The 16,964-nt window shown below is 37.8% G+C and overlaps 1 protein-coding gene across 8 annotated transcripts in view; it reads left to right on the forward strand.

Moving 5' to 3' along the window:
- Nucleotides 1-16,964, forward strand: part of TBC1D5 (TBC1 domain family member 5) — a 540,886-nt gene that overhangs the window by 134,651 nt on the left and 389,271 nt on the right. The gene's annotated exons all lie outside the window — the stretch shown is intronic.

A 16,964-nucleotide genomic window follows, 5' to 3' on the forward strand; every position in this document is an offset into this window, starting at 1 on the left:
AGAGGGAAGGGAGAAGGGGCAATATAGGGGTGGGGATAAAAAGGATTATTATAGGATTATATGAAATCATGTGTGTTAAACTTTTGAAAATTGTAAAGCACTATAAAAACTGAGGAACCTTTCATTCAATGGAAAAAAGAAAAAAAAAGGAAAAGAAAGCCTAAGTAAATAACCTAAAATTACATCTCAAGAAATGAAAAAAGAACAAACTAAGCATAAAATTAGTAGAAGAATAGAACAAAACAAAAAGCACAAATAAATGAAGTAGAGATTAAAATAACAGCAGAAAATATCAATGAAACCAAAGCTATTTTTTTTGAAAAACATAAAGTAGACAAAACTTTAGCTAGATATCCAAAGGGCAGGGTGGAAAAAAACTGACACCACTGAAATACAGAGGTTCATAAGAAACTGCTGTGAAGTTATTCACCAACAAATTGGACAACCTAGAAGAAATGGTTGAATTTCTAGAAATATACAACCTATCAGTCGTGAAGAAAGAGAAAATCTGAATAGTCCAATAGTAAGGAGATAGAATCAGTAATCCAAAACTTCCCAGCAAAGTCCTGTACCAGATGGCTTCACTGGTGAATTCTACCAAACATTTAAAGTAGAATTAAAGTCAAACCTTCTCAAACTCCCCCCAAAAATAGAAGAGGAGGGAATACGTCTGTTTTATCAGGCGAGCATTACCCTGATACCAAAACCAGGCATGGACACTACAAGAAAAGAAAATTACACACCAGTATTCCTGATGAACACAGATGCAGAAATCCTCAACAAACTATATTGAACCAAATTCAACAGCACATTAAAAGGATCACACACCATGATCAAGTGGGATTTTTTCCAGGGATACAAGTATGGTTCATTATCCACAAATCAATGTGATACACCACACTGATAAAATAAAGGATAAAAATCATGTGATCATCTCAGTAGATGCAGAAAGAACATTTGACAAAATTCAACATCATGGTATGAACTTTCAACAAACTGGGTATAGAGGGAATATATTAATAAAGACCACATATGAGAAACCCATAGCTAGCATCATACTTTATGGTGACAAGCTGAAAGCTTTTTCTCTAAGATCAGGAATATGACAGGAATGCCCAAACTTGTTGCCCCGCCCCCAACAAGAACCTGTGTGTTATTTTCTTGGGCTATTTATCAGGGTTGTTTTTTGCAGTGAGTAACCATGAGAAACAAGATGGTGTTTCCCATATTCAAAGAAGCAATCTCACCGATTTTATTTCACATAGTCCTGGAAGTTCCAGCCAAAGCAATCAAACAACCGAAAACAAAAAACAAAACAAAACAAAACAAAAGAACCCCCAAAGTATTCAGATCAGAAAGGAAGAAATAAAACAGAGGTATGATATTATATGTAGAAAACTCCACCAAAAAAACTGCCACAATTAATAAACATTCAGTAAATTTGCAGGATACACAATCAATATATAAAAATCTGTTGCATTTCTATACACTAACAATGAACTATCAGAAAGAGAAATTAAGGAAACAGTCCTATTTACAATTGCATCAAAAAGAATAAAACTCAGGAATAACTTTAACCAAGGAGGTGAAAGATATGTATACTGAATATTTTAAGACATTGATGAAAGAAATTGAAGTAGACACAAATAAATAGAAAAATAGTCTGTGCTCATGGATTGGAAGAATTGATATTGTTAAAATGTTCATACTACCCAAAGCAATCTACAGATTCAATGAAATCTCTATCAGAAGCCCAATGGCATTTTTCACATAAATAGTAAAAGCTATCCTAAAATTTGTATGGAACCACAAAATACCCTGAATAGCCAAAGCACTCTTGAGAAAGAAGAACAAAGCTGAAGGCATCATACTTCTTGATTTCAAATTATATTACAAAGGTATGTAATCTAACCAGTATGGTATTAGCATAAAAACAGACATAGAGACTAATGGAAAAGAATTGCAAGCCCAGAAATAAACCACACGTAGATGGTCAATTAATTTATAGCAAAAGATCTAAGAATATTCACTGGGGAAAGGATAGTCTCTTTTAATAAACAGTGCTGGGAAAATTGGACAGCCACAGGCAAAAGAATGAAATTGGACCGCTATCTTACACAATACACAAAAATTAACTCCAGATAGATTAAAGACTTGAACAGAAAACCTTGACCATAAAAGCTCCTAGAAGCAGATGTGGTAAGGTGCTTGACATTGGTCCTGGCAATGCTTTTTTGTTTTTTAAATTAGACACTAAAAGCAGAGGCAAAAAAAGCGTAAATCAGTAAGTGGGCAGGAGTACATCAAAGTAAAAAGCAACACAGTATACACTTTAAATATCTTACATTTTATTATATTGAGGTCAGTTGTACATCAGTAGAGCTGAAAAAATAAAAGATAAAAATAATGTAAAAAAGAAACAAGCAAAAAATCCCTACTCCTATCTTCTGGTGATGAACTGATGTAATAGATGAAAAATATAAAAAAATTTTTACTTGGATTTAACATAGGGGAAAAAATGAAATGCAACTTAAATGATTAGTGAATCTGAGATAAATGTTCCTTCAAAATCATAAATATTTGATCCAAAGAGCCTTCCAATATGAAAGAAGATTATGGAAATCTTTAAATACTCTGGAAATAAGAAAATATGAAAAGACTGATCTAAAAGTAGAATATCTATTTTTTAGAATAATTTATTGAGGTGAAATTTATGTAACATAAAATTAAGTGAATAATTCAGTAGAACCCACCACCTCTCTCTAGTTACACACATTTCCATCACTCCAAGGTAGAACGCCTTACTTTTTAAACAGTTTCTCCTCATTCTGACCTCCTCCCAACTCCTGGTATCCATCAGTCTGTATTGTCTCTAAGGATTTATCTATTTTATATATTTCATATAAATGGAATCATATAGTACGTGACCTTTTATGTCTGCTTCTTTCAGTTGTAGTACTGTTTTCAAGGTTCATCCATATTGTAGCATGTGTCAGTACTTTATGCATTTTCACAGCTGAGTAATATTCCATTGTATATATAATTGTTTGGTTTGCTTCCACCTTTTGGCTCTTGTGAGTAGTGCTTCTGTGGATATAGGTGCACATGTTCTTATTTGAGCACCTGTTTTCAGTTCTGTTAGGTTTATACCTAGGAGTATAATTGCTGGGTCATGTTGTAATTTTTTATTTACCTTTTTGAGGAACCACCAAGTTGTTTTCCACAGTGGCTGTAGCCTTTTATATTCCCACCAGCAATGTGTGAGGGTTCCAGTTTCCACATGTTGTCAAAACTTGTTATTTTCCATTTTTTTGGATAATCAGAATATGATAGTAATAAATGACTTTCAGCAAAGTAACATTGTAGGGGGTGATTATATTCATTATTTCTAATATAGTGATTATATATCAATTCAGAGTATCACTTAATTCTGTGTTCCGTGCAGAATTAACTGACCAGTAGAAATTGTTTTCCAGAACAAAAGATTTCTTAGTTTTCTTCATCTTCTCAAAAATACTGTATTTTGCTTCATATTTATACCATTTTTTTCCCCTGCATGTGTGTATAGTTCTTTGTTTTTACCAGAGTTTTAAATTACCATTCTTTTTGCTTAATGCTCATAGGAGGTCTATGTCTCTCCATTTATGGATAGCACACCACAGCTGTACTTTTAGGCTTTAAAATGTATGATTTTAAATCGCAAAATAAATTTTTGTTAGGTTATCTACTGTCTTGTTGAAGAAATACATCACTTAACCTGGACCTTCTGTTTTAGTATGGACCAGAGCTTCGTTGGCCTTTTGCGGAACTGTTACACTCAGATTTCTTTTCATTATATTTCTGGGTTAGTTGTAATGATTCTGCGTCCCATTGTCACAGTTTAAATAAATTTTCAGAAGGTTGAATGGTGAAAGATGAATTTTCTGAGTTATGCATATTAGAAAATATTTTTATTCTCACAGTTGATTGATAATTTATCTGGGTATATATTAGTATTTCTAGATTTAAAATAATGTTCCTCAGAACTTTGAAGACTTTGCTCAGTTTGTTTCTAACATCCATTATTCTTCCTGAGAAATTTGAAGCCAGTCTTACTCATTGAAGAGTTTCCTAGGAGATATTAACAGTGAAAACAAAATAGAGAAAAATGCATGATTTGATTATCCTTGCTTTTTAGGGTAGAGAGGTTGACAAGAAGCAAGATAAATTAGTAAAATATGTAGTCAGTTAGATAGTGAGGCTATAAAGGAAAATAAAGCAAGGAGGGGAGGACAGAGAGTTAATAGCATAGGGGGACTGATGGAAATTGTAAACAGGGTGGTCAGGGAGTACCTCCCTAAGAACGGAACACTTTAGTAAATGTCAGATGGAGGTGACGGAGTGAGCACCTCAAGCAGAGCGAACAAGTAGTACAAAGGCCCTGATGTAGGAATATTACTGATGTGTTCAAGGAACAACAGAGGGGTCAGTGTGGCTGCGGCAATGTGAGGAGAGAGTAGTAGGGATTAAATTAGAGAGATAACTTGGAATCTAGTCTTTTAGAGAGGTGCATTTGGCTTTTATTCTGAATGAGATGGGAAGTTATTGGCAAGTAAGTATCAACATCTGATGTATAGTTTAAAAGAATTACTCTGCCTGGTTGAGAAAGGATTGTAGAGGGAGCAAGGGCAGAAGCAGAGGGACCATGTAGAAGGTTAGAGGTGAGAGGTAATTGTGGTTTGAACAACAGGATTTGCTGATGGATTGGATTTGAGTTATGAGTGAAGGCGGAGAGTCAAATACGCCTCTGGTAATGTTTTTGGTCTGAATAACTAGGAAGATAAGAGTTGTATTTAATGAAGAAGGGGAAGCTTATAAAAGGAGAAGGTCAGGGGTTTGGTTCTGGACATGCTAAGTTGAAGACATTTATTAGACATTTAAGTGGAGAGGTCAAGGAGACAGATACTATCCCAGAGTTCAGGGGAAAGGTCCGAGATGAAGGAAAAGCTGTGAAAGTTATCAGTTGTGGATGGTATTTTTAAAGGGGTAATATTGACTCAATCCAGTAGATACAGCTAGAGGCAACTGAAGGCCCCAGCTTTGGGGCCCTTTACATCTAGGGGTCAGGAGAAGAGGAATTAGTTGAGGAGGCCAGGGAAGGAAAACCGAGCTAGGTAAAAGGAAAACTTCTTCGGCTTTCTAAATATCTGTCCAGCTCAGGAAGCTAAGTGATGTAAATGTGCCAAGGAAGGGGAATGATCATCCGTGGCAAATGTTGCTGAAATGTGAAGTTTTACATGAGCTGTGAATTGATTGTTGGATTTAGCAGTGGGAGGTCATCGGTGACTTTGAGAAGAGCAGTTTCAGTGGAGGACAGAAGTCACACTGGAGTGGGTTCAGGGTGGAGTGGGTTCAGGGTGGAGTGGAAGGAGAAACATGTGGCAACTGAAGGGGGAAAGTTGGTCAAGAGACAATTTTTTTTTATTTTTTGAGTAGAAGAGAAGCAGCATACATCAATATTGAGAATGCCCCAATAAAGAGGAATAAACTGATGATACAGGAAAGCGTAGTGAATTGCTGAAGCAAGGCGCACAAGTGGAGAGACTGGCCTTAGGTAGGAGCATGGGTGGTTTATCCTTAATAATAGGAAGGCAGGCAGCACACACAGGCACAGATCCATCTGTAAAAGTCTTCGGTCAAGCTTTGTGTTACTTCCGGGATATGTCACATACCAGAAGCGTCACGACTAGCTGCCTCCCACTTCTTTAGGCTTGTCCTGTTCAGTTTACCGCTTTGTGATTTTTATTGTAGTAACGTAGGTGAATGGTGGTTTCCAGTTTAGGAATTTTGTACTTTAAAAAATTCTGTTACTATAATGAAGACATACAACAAGCATTTATGAAGGATGCACCTCTTGAAGTTTTTGAAAAATCTCAAATGTGTAAATATTTCTGGAGTATGTTCTGGAGAACCACCAAGCTACATTAGGATCAGAAGCAGAAATGCTTCCTCACACCAGCCTTGGGCAGCTTGTGGTTCAAATTCACTTATCAGAAAAATGATAAATTACTTCGTGTCCTGGATTGCTTGAACAAGGGTGAAATCATGAATGTAAAAATCTACGAATGCCTGGAGTCTGCTGTGCTCCTTCTGACTCATATTTCTCCCAGTCACCTCAGCGCAGGAGCACACTTGATAAATACGGGATGCAGTGATAGCGTTAGAGTTCCAGCATTTTCTTCCTGGTGTAAGGTGATCCCTGGGATCACTCTCATGTGTTTCTGAAATGGAATAATGTTGCTCTTCCTACCCATTCTTGCTCAAGTTCCCAGTTCTCGATAGTGATACAGCTTCCCCTCTGGCTGTAGAAACTGCTTATGTTGTCTTGGGACATGATTCAAGCAGCGTGTTTGCTGTGCTCCAGTACTGTAGAGTTTAAGTTAAGAAGGATAACAGGTGGGAAAGGAATTAGGTGACCCTTGAACAAGACAGGTTTGAACTGCATAGGTCCGTCTATACGTGGATTTTTTTCAATATAAATATAGTAAATACTGTAGTAGTACACGGTCCATGGTTGGTTGAATCTGCAAATGCCTAGCAACCTTGGATACAGACAGCCAACTGTAAATTATATTTGAACTAATCCCTGCATTGTTCAAGGATCCGTTGCAATTGTGAGACCAAAAAACTGACTAGCCTTGTGCTTACTTTTCCTCATAGCACCTCTAGTGGGTCCCTCTTGGGTTTAAATAACTAATTTTTATTATTTGCAGACCCTGCCTTTTCCTAAAACCTGGCACAAGTTCCTTGGTCACTGGACTGGAACACATTTTTGAGTAATATCTCCTTTATATCCATACATTCACTTGTCTTCCTAGGACACATTTACTGAGAGTCAGTATATTTGGTTTACTGTCAGCTTACTTAGTTCTCCGTCTTTGGAAGCACCAACTGTTATGGAGGTAATAATTAGAAATAAGATGACTTCGGCTTCTTATAACTTTATTCTGATTCCCTCTAAAGGCAGGGTCTAGCTTATTGCATTCCCCTTTAAGCAAGAATGAAAGTTCTCTCTTTTTCTTTGGTATGTGCCCACATTATATCATGGTCTAACATGTGACATATAACTGTTATTTGTGGTGAGGCCACCCAGTACATCACGGGCTAACTCTGAGAAGGGTCTTTGGCGAGTTCTCCTTTTTACAGGCAAATAGTCAAGGTGTCACCCGCCACTCCTTCACCATCTTCTTAGCTGATTCCCTGTTAAATAACTTTATTATTTAACGTCATTTAACTTGTCTCCTTCCCTGGGCTTCACATATACATTTCTCCAGTAAGCTGCCATTTTGTCATCTGGACTTGGCTTCTGTGTTTAGGTTGTTGACTTAAACCGGTTGCAGTGACTTTCCCTTTATAACACAGACTTGTTTTCAAAAATCCCAGCTATCTTATTCTGACACACTTGTGTTCCTTTGTAAGTTCCATCCGCAAACCTCCAAGTCCATCCTAATAGTTTTTCCAGGTTAAACAAAACAGTTAGCATCTCTGTGAGGTTTTATGCTAGTGGCATATTTTGAGTAACACTTAAGAATGGTTCTTCCTAAATAGTTTTCATTGAATTAAAACATTTTAAGTGGAGAAGATCTTTGGGAGTGTCAGGAGAAGGTGAAAGGGCGATGCTCTATTTATAGACTCTAAAATGTCATCAGCTTCCAGGGTAGAATCAATTTGAATTCATCTATTCATTTGATCAACAAATATTTATTGACTGTTTACGCTATGGTGGGTACTGAGCTAACTCATAAATATGTCATTTTATGATGTTTTCCTTTTTAAATTGGATGACGTAAGGAGACTCAGTTTTCTTTTTCTTTCTATTTTTTTTTTTTTTTTTGGTCTAGTTCATTGTGAATTTTTCTAGGTTTTCAGTGTACACGCGCCAGACATAACTCTCACTTTTTGATAATGGAGAAACAGCCAACTCTAGATAATGAAATGTGGAAAATATGGAATCTGCTTCTCTTTCTCTCCCACTTACTCACTTTTACAAAGACTTATCGGACAGTGAACTTTATCACCCCTTTCACCTCCGCTTCCTTGCGGTTCTGCTAGTCTCTGTGGTACCTGGTAGACCTGAAAGGAGCATCATGAACTGGAAGGGAGAAGTTAGATGAACACATAATTAGACAAACAGAAAAGGGGTCCATTATACGTGAGAGGTCACTGTATTTCTATTTTACGTAGAAGTTTGAAGTTTTTACTTTAGGTTATTCCCGCTTAGGAATACTTTAAAAGTAGGCCGTGAACAGCTAACCCATTTAAAGGGGATTTTTAAAATCTTTAATTTGTAACGATTTGACCATTACAATGCTAACATTTTAATATTGTGACAAAATAAGTTTTCTGCTATTAAAAATATGTTTTAAAAATTTTATAAATGCTTAAGAGTTACTTAATTTCTTCAGTGTTTAGGGAATATTGACTGAAGATATCTTGAAAGCCTAAATTACTTGGAATATATTTGAAACCTCTCTTCTCATGTACTTATCTTCAACATATTTTTGGGTCATTTATAGTATGGGCTTAAAGTTTGAAGTTTTACATTTTTAGTCTTATAAAGACTTATAAATATGTTTCTGTTAGTACTATTGGAACTAAATAATTTTATCCACATAATTGTCCTTCAGCTGTAGCTGTCTAGAATAAAATTTCTTGAAATAAGCAGTCATTTTCCATTTGAAATAACCATTTAGAAATGTTTTTCATCTGATAACATGTATTTTATTCTTTATAAATAGCACAGAGGAATTGAAGTATTTATGTATCTAAGGGAGGTTATCAGCTCAAGTTCAATAGTATGTTTGACATTATTAGGCTGAGGATATTTTATAATTAAAAAAATAGGTTTATTATTACGTTTGTAAAATACGTGTACTTTTGTTATATCTTATGTGTTAATCTCATTTCCTATTGAAGTCACCAATTAAAAGGGAATTGTGTACCAGTGAGGTTCTAAAACCTTGACATTATTTTAATCTGATAACAAATGGGTTTAAGTTCATGTTCTTTCATTTGTTGGCAACAAATCTAAACCTGTATTTTTTGGATTTATGAGGATAAGTCCTGCTTTGGCAATCTTGTAGATCCTCAAGAGAATAGTTAAACAGTGATTAATCATTGTTTCTTCACTGAGTGTGCAGAAAAGAATGGAAAAGCTGCATTTCACACTTCTGAAGCAATTAATCCCCATGATCTTAGCCAGGTTTGTCTTGTAGATAAGTCGGGATACAAAACGCTACCTAATTTATCAATGTATGCATGCCATAAAGTATAAAACACACAATTTATTTCATATCATTTATAGTCAAATGTAAAAAAAGAGTGACTTTGCCATATCCAAGAGTGTTTCCTACATTACCTTCATATAAACTAAGTACCAGAGATTACAATGGGATTCCTGTTTATTGTGCACATCTGGCGCAGTCACTATGCATTTTCTCATTCACTTGCTGGCATTTTTAGTGATTGTGGCATAAATCACCTTGCTAATCAGAAACATAAGTGACGGGAAGTCATCTCCTTCTTTTGAACAATGGGAAAAAACATATGGCTTCTTAGACAGGACTTGGCTGTTATACTATTTATGTGGCATTATATTCTGTATTTAGAATTTCATATTAATTGCAGTGATTTGATTGAAGGCACTGAACACCCAGGGCTTGTGGTCAAAGTATTTGTTTTGTATCATTTTCATAACAAGTAAACAAAAAAGGGTAAAATGACATGCCTTGCATTAAAATTTTTTTAAAATAAAAACTACTCTGTGAACAGTTTTAAGATTAAGACAAATTGAAGAAAATATATTTAAAAATGTGTGGATGTTTCTATAGATGCATAGTTATAGTAATTACAAGTTAGTTTTTAATTATACCTATTTCAAGTCACTGCATAGGTAAGAATAAAAATTACTGTCCTTTAAGTGCTAAACTGTAATCGACAGTAGTTTGCTTTTCTGGAAGTACTATTATTTCAAGATGGGTTGCATTTTTGGATGAATTGTTGTTTATTAGTTGGAACCATATACTGCATATACTACAGCTAAAAGAAATTTATATGTGCAATGCAGACTTTAAAGACCACCCTCAGTGAATTTGTTGCTGCTTGTTACAGAATGCTTAGTCTAAATTTGGAGGGTTTTTTTTTTCCTCAATAGATAACTTACTTCTCAAAAGGTAGTGAATATAATGGCCTTTTATACTTATTTGACTTTGTAATACTTACCTTTCTATCCCTCATCACTTTCCATTTTCTTACGTGGGTGGCAGGAAAAGATTTATTTTGAACATGTAAATTTCAAATGCAAATTTATTTGTTCAGAGAACGTTATGTGTTTTAAAGTTTGTTTTCTATATTACATTTGACTATAGATTAGTGAGGTCAATTTTTAAATAAATACATCAGAACCTGTTTATTCAAATGTGTGTTATTCCATTTGAAATAGTCCCCTTGGGAAGATGTATACATAATCCATTAATCAAAGTATTTTAGCAATGCCTCTTTTTGAATTCAGTGGAATTGATGTGTAGCTGCTCAAAATGGATATTTTGAAGGGAGATAAGATTCATTTTGTGTATATATGTGCTAGTATTTTTGTTTAAAATCAATCAATCATAATGGCTTGTGCTGCAGCCTGTATATATCTTGTAGATAATTGGACTCTCTGAATAGAAATAGAGTTTTAAAAAACTGCCTGAATTTTAAATAAATGGTCATATTTATCCATTTTGTTTTAGAAGTCTTTTATGTTATCGTTTCAAGGACCACCTGCAGTAGGAGTCCACAAATTGAATAAATGCAACATAAGGAGAGGTTGTTTTTCCCCCGCCCTTTCGTTGCTTATTTCAAAAATGCAACCATCCAGATTCTCTAAGGGAATAGTGTGCTATTTTTTAAAATATATTTATAACTGAATTGAGGCCTTCTTTCTAGATTAAAATTATCCAGTGCTTAAAATTACCTGAAATCTACACCATACTGCCTCAATCCTTGTCCGTTTTTATTTCCTTTATGCCTTCAAAGCCTCTTCCCTCTCCTTTTAAAGATCGAGCTATACTTGTTGTAAAGATTCATTTTTAAAGCATAAAATTTAAAACACACATATGTATTTCCTTTTTCTTTACGAAAATATAAAAATTCTAGGACGACTGGTTGTTAAAATCCAAAAAATAGGCAATTTATGAGACGGCTAAAAGTATCAAAATAGATAAGGAAAAATAAGAAGCTCTATTTTTAGTGACTGAAGACTTTGGAATTTGTTAGTGTTGGAGCTTTGAGGAAAATTTTCTTTCATAAAATGCTTGTGGTAAAAAGTATATTATCCTGAAGTATTTGCTTATTCATCATGTTTATAAAGCCAAGGATTTAATTTCTAAGTGTATATCAATTTTTGAATGAAATTGAACTACCAGTAATGTTGATGTTCACTGCACATTTCCTTTAAAATGTGCTTTTGTTTTCAGAGACCTTGCATTATGTTTTTTTCCTCTAGTCCATTCTTTGTCTTATTTACATTCATACTTTATTGGTACAGATTACCCTCTAATGTAGAGTCTGAATCCAGTGTGGAACTTGCAAGAAAAGTTATTGTTCTTTCTTGCCTGTGTTCTCATGGCATAAAGAATGGATCCTCGGGCTTCCCTGGTGGAGCAGTGGTTGAGAGTCCGCCTGCCAATGCAGGGGACACGGGTTTGTGCCCCGGTCCGGGAGGATCCCACATGCCGCGGAGCGGCTGGGCCCGTGAGCCATGGCCGCTGAGCCTGCGCGTCCGGAGCCTGTGCTCCGCAAAGGGAGAGGCCACAACAGTGAGAGGCCCGCGTACAGCGGAAAAAAAAAAAAAAAAAAAAAGGATGGATCCTCCCATTGTAGGGATGACTCTCTGGTGATCCCCAGCCAGGCGGCTTCTTGCTTGCTCTCCTGTCTCTGGCCGTTCTTTTCCCACCCCGGTGTCGGTCTGGAAATGCCTTTCGGAATGCCGACAGAGGAGGATGCCTTCTACTGCCCTACGTGCTGCAGGGTGGGTGATGTGACGCTGCTGGCCTAATCATCCTGGAATTCAGATAAAAAGGGTAATTTGTGAAATATTTCCCCATAAGGGAGGCTTTCATTTGTCAGTGGGCAAGCTGCTTTGAGTGACACACATAATTCAGGAATTTTAATGTAACGTTTTTAATGGAGTATATTAAGTATGAGAAACATGGAGCACGAAAGGGCAGTGCATGTTTCAATAGTTGTGTGTTTTGTTTTAGTGTTTAAGACTCCGTCTGTGCGGCATGTCCCCAGTGTGGCCCTCGCTTGTGTCCCTTGCAGGGGTTCAGCCACATCTGGGGCGTGGCTGGCCTGCCACTAGTCTTCGATGTGTAGGAACAAAAGTGAAAATTTTTTAATGAAAAAATAAAGCGTAAAGAGCCAGACCTGGTGATGCCATCTCAGCTGTTAGAGAAGGAGCGTTTCTGAATTCAGCCCGGAGTCTGTTTTGCTTTCGGGTCTAGACCTCTCAGGCCTTGCATCAGAGACAGTGGAGATAGAAGGACACCTGGGCTGTAAGAAAAAGAAATTAAGAAAGAACAAGAGAACAAGGAGAAATATAAGATGTTTGGGGACAAGTGGCATGGTCCTTGTACCCTCTAAACTTAGAGTCCAGTAGAAAGGCATTATTTCCCCTTTTTTGCCACCATCCACTGAGTGTCTGGCATTTTACGGAGTGCACTGCACTGGCCCTGTTAGAAAGGTGGGGGAGGGGGGCTGGGTGACGGTGGTGCTGCTGGATAAAGCAGTGGCTAGCGCCCAGTGGAGGGGAAGCAGACTGCAGTGAATGGGGCCCTGTGGGTGACAGTCGCCACCGGTGATCAGCATTCCAGAGCAGAGGCAGTACCTGGGTCGGGGAACAGATGAGGCCCACCCAAGCTTAGTTTGGAGGGAATGGAACCAGCAGACCTCAGATACCACCCAGAGAGGCACAAAGAGGGGTGAATGATAGTCGTGCCCTGGGAGGTGACTGTCAGCTGACTGGTCTGGCTCATGAACGCATGTGAGACACTTCAGGATGGCTCCCAGAAATGTTCCAGGAACAAAAATATAGGAACCTGGAATCCTGCACCGTGGGTTGTATTAGTCAGAGTTCTCCAGGGAAACAGAACCAAAAGCATCTATATGTATAAAATACAGGAATTGTCTCATGCAGCTTAGGTAAGAAGTCCCCTGATCTGCCTGCGAGCTGAAGAACTAGGAAGACCTACGTTGTGTGATTCATGTTGAGTCTGAAGGCCTGAGAACTGGGGTGATGGCATGGGGAATGGGGGAGATGGACTAAATCCTGGTCCGTGTCCAAATATCTCAGCCTGAGCTAAGAGCGCGAATTTGCCCTTCCTTCACCTATTGTTCTGTTTGGGCCTTGGGTATATTGGGTGATGCCCACTCACATTGGCTTCTTAAAAACTCAGTCTGCTTTAAATGCTAATCTCTTATGGAGACACTTAACACACACACCCAGAAACGATGTTTTATCAGCTACCTTGGCATCCCTTAGCCCAGTCAGGTTGACATATAAAATTAACTATCACAAGGGTGAAGACAAGAACCAGCAAGTGTGAGTTACATTTACTTTGTAAAATAATTTACAAATTTATTGAGATACTAAGGATCTTTTCTTCCTCCCTCTCTCCCTCCCTCCCTTCCTTCCACAAAACTTTTTGCTTAGTTACCTGTTACTGCAAACAGTATTCTAGGTGTTGGATCAACAAGTTAAAATATGATTCTTCCTTTAGGAGCTTGCAGTTTATAGGAGGGAGAATGGCAGTTAAAAAAATTAACATCTAGGGGGATGAATGACATGATAGAGTCACGCATGGGAGATAGTGGACCACAGAAAAGAAGTACTTAAAGCATCTTGGAGGTAGGACTGGGGTAGAATCTGCCTGCTAATGCAGGGGACACGGGTTCGAGCCCTGGTCTGGGAAGATCCCACATGCCGTGGAGCAACTAGGCCCGTGAGCCACAACTACTGAGCCTGCGCGTCTGGAGCCTGTGCTCCGCCACAAGAGAGGCCGCGATAGTGAGAGGCCCGCGCACTGCGATGAAGAGAGGACCCCACTTGCCACAACTAGAGAAAGCCCTCGCACAGAAACGAAGACCCAACACAGTAAAAAATAAATTAATTAATTAATAAACTCCTACCCCAACATCTTCTTTAAAAAAAAAAAGTGTATTTGAGGAACTGCAAGCAGTTTAGGTTCACATGTTGGGTAATATTGACACCTGAGATTGTAAGGTATAAAATCTAGATTTTTGAAGAGTCTTGTGGATTATACTAAGAGTTTGGGCTTTTTTTCTTGGAGGAAAAAGAAGAGGAAGACAGGTAGGGTAGGAAGAGCCTCGGATTGCAATGCTAGGTATTGTGACTTACTGAAGGAATTTAAGCCAAGGAGTGGTGTGATCGGATTTGAATTTTAGAAAAAGCACTTAGGTGACATTTAGGTATTTAAGTGAATTGGAGGGAGATCTGAAGAGCCAGGCTACTAGGTAGGAGACTACTGCAGGAGGACAGGGAAGAATTGAGACACTAGATTAAGTCAGAGTCAGGAGTAAGGGAGAAGGGACTAATTTAGGAGGTAGAATCGACTCGATTTAACAGGTGATTGATATGAGAGGGGCAAGAGGAAAATACAGGTATCTGGCTGTATCTTGGTGGTGTCTTTCCATAGGTAGCGAGCACAAGAGCAACATTTTGAAGGGGAAGAGAATGACTTCTGTTTAGGCATATTGTTGATTAAAATCTGTGAAAAGATGAGACAGATTTGGAGCCAACGCTAGTGGAGAGATTTGTTTTTATAGCAGGAGGGTGAATTTTTTTTTTTTTTTTAACCGACAATCCCAGAAGTAGGAAATAGTGGATGCGACAGTTCAGGTCCTCCAGGAAGCAGATGCCAAGACAGAAATGGAAGTTTTAAGAAATTTATCAGGGGAAGCCCTTAGAAGGTAAGGGAGAAAGGGAGCGGGAGTGAGGAGGGAGAGCTTCAGACCTTAATGCAAGCCTGACACCTGTGATGAGAGAAGAGGAGGGAAGACAGGTAGGGGAAGAAGAGTCTCAGACACCAGTGCAGCTTTGAGAAGGTCCCAGCCAGACCAGTGGTGCGGGGTGGTGGGCAGTGGGCAGAGCACATGCTGCCTGAGAGATGCCCTGTGTTGGGTGGGAATGGGCTCCCCTGGCATGCCTCTCTCTGGCATGAGCGCTGTGGTGGATCCAGAAGGTATGACAGTGGACGGCACTCCTTCTAGCAGGTTCTCTCTGAGTGGTGCACCTCCCTGACAGCCACAGCGCCTGTGGGTGTGTTTTAGCTGGGTGGAAAGGTGGAAGGAATTCCTATTCGTCCATTATTTCCTCTGCTTTCAGCAAATAGAGTGTAGAGTCAGAGAAGGCGACTGAGACTGAACAAGTGTTGGAGGGTTTTCAGGAAAGACACAGCTGATAGGCATGGAGCAAGAGAGGACATTGTACTGGGAAAAGCTTAGTTGCAATAGTAGCTCAGATAGTCTAGTTCTGATAGGGAAGGAAGGGAAACTAGAAGGGGAAGAGGGCATTGAAATGAAGTCAAAGAGCTAGGTGTTTCAGTGAGTTTGAAAGCACTTGTACTGAGTGAGGGACTAAGAGAGCTTAAGGTTAAAGGGAATTGTGGAGATACAGTGGTATATTCGTTTAGATTAATAACCAAACTCCAGGAAATACTGATGCATTTAAATTCCATCATGTGAATTGGGAGTAAAATTTTTATTGACAGAAAATGACAATTATGCATCATAGAATCACATTGTGGAATGCATACATCATAGAATTACATACCATGAGAAAGTATAAAGATAACATAATTACTTGGCTTTAGTAGTGTAACTTTTCTGCAAAGTGATTTCAAAGCCACTTGTATGTCAAGTTGCTGGATTAACTAAAGCTAACAGTTTTTTTCCCCCTAAAAACTTGGTTTTCTGTGAGTTTTTCAATTTATCTAGTAACCTTAGAAAATGTTTGTGTCTTTTTCTTTTCCTTTTTTTTTTTTTTGTAAAAGAGAAACGAGTGAGCTCTCCTCTCCTGAAGGGTTTGTCTTTTTACCCGATAGACAATTTAGAGAAGTGACAAAACGTTCAAAGCATGTATAGCCAAACATTTCTTGAACTGAAAGCAATAAAGGTAAGATAACAGTTTTAAATACATACAAACAACTTTTCAGTAGCTGTCCTTTTGCAGAAGGGAATCAGGAGTGGCAACAAATAATTTAGGTAATTAAAATAATACAATAAGATGGATTGACAGAATGATGGACAGATAGACATTATAATAAAGCAAATGTACTCAAATGAATTGAAGATTCTAGGTGGGTGTTCATCTTTTCTGTATATTTGGAAATATTTGTAATAAGATGTTGAAAAACCAGTATCATAGCATCTGCAACTTTGAAACACTCAAGAAAGTGAGGGTCTGATGGATAGACAAGTAAAGTAAAATGTCAGTGTTAGAATCTAGGTGGTGAGTATATGAATGTTGACTGTAACATTCTTGTAAACTTTTCTGAATTTAAAAAATTTTCAGAATAACATGTTGCAGGAAAAGTGTCATAAACAGAACAGTGTTTGGCATTAGAGATCTGAGTTCTGACTGTGTGACCTGAGACAGGATGGGGAAGAAGAGTTTCAGATAACAGTGCAACTTTGAGAAACATAACTCATCTCTGAGCTACAGTTTCCGCGTCTGTGGCTTCAAAAATTAGAAAATATTTCTGTCAAGCAACTGGCAAATGATAGTCAGGAAATGCGTCTGGTGATACCGAAGTAATAAGCTCCAAATTTAGGAATCATATCTTGGTTTTGGGTTAATATGTTTAGAATTTCTGGATATATGGGCATTTAATTATTTGATGGAACAGGGATGAGGTGAGAGG

The sequence above is a fragment of the Tursiops truncatus genome, chromosome 4, assembly GCF_011762595.2.
Source record: "Tursiops truncatus isolate mTurTru1 chromosome 4, mTurTru1.mat.Y, whole genome shotgun sequence".
Classification (NCBI taxonomy): domain Eukaryota; kingdom Metazoa; phylum Chordata; class Mammalia; order Artiodactyla; family Delphinidae; genus Tursiops; species Tursiops truncatus.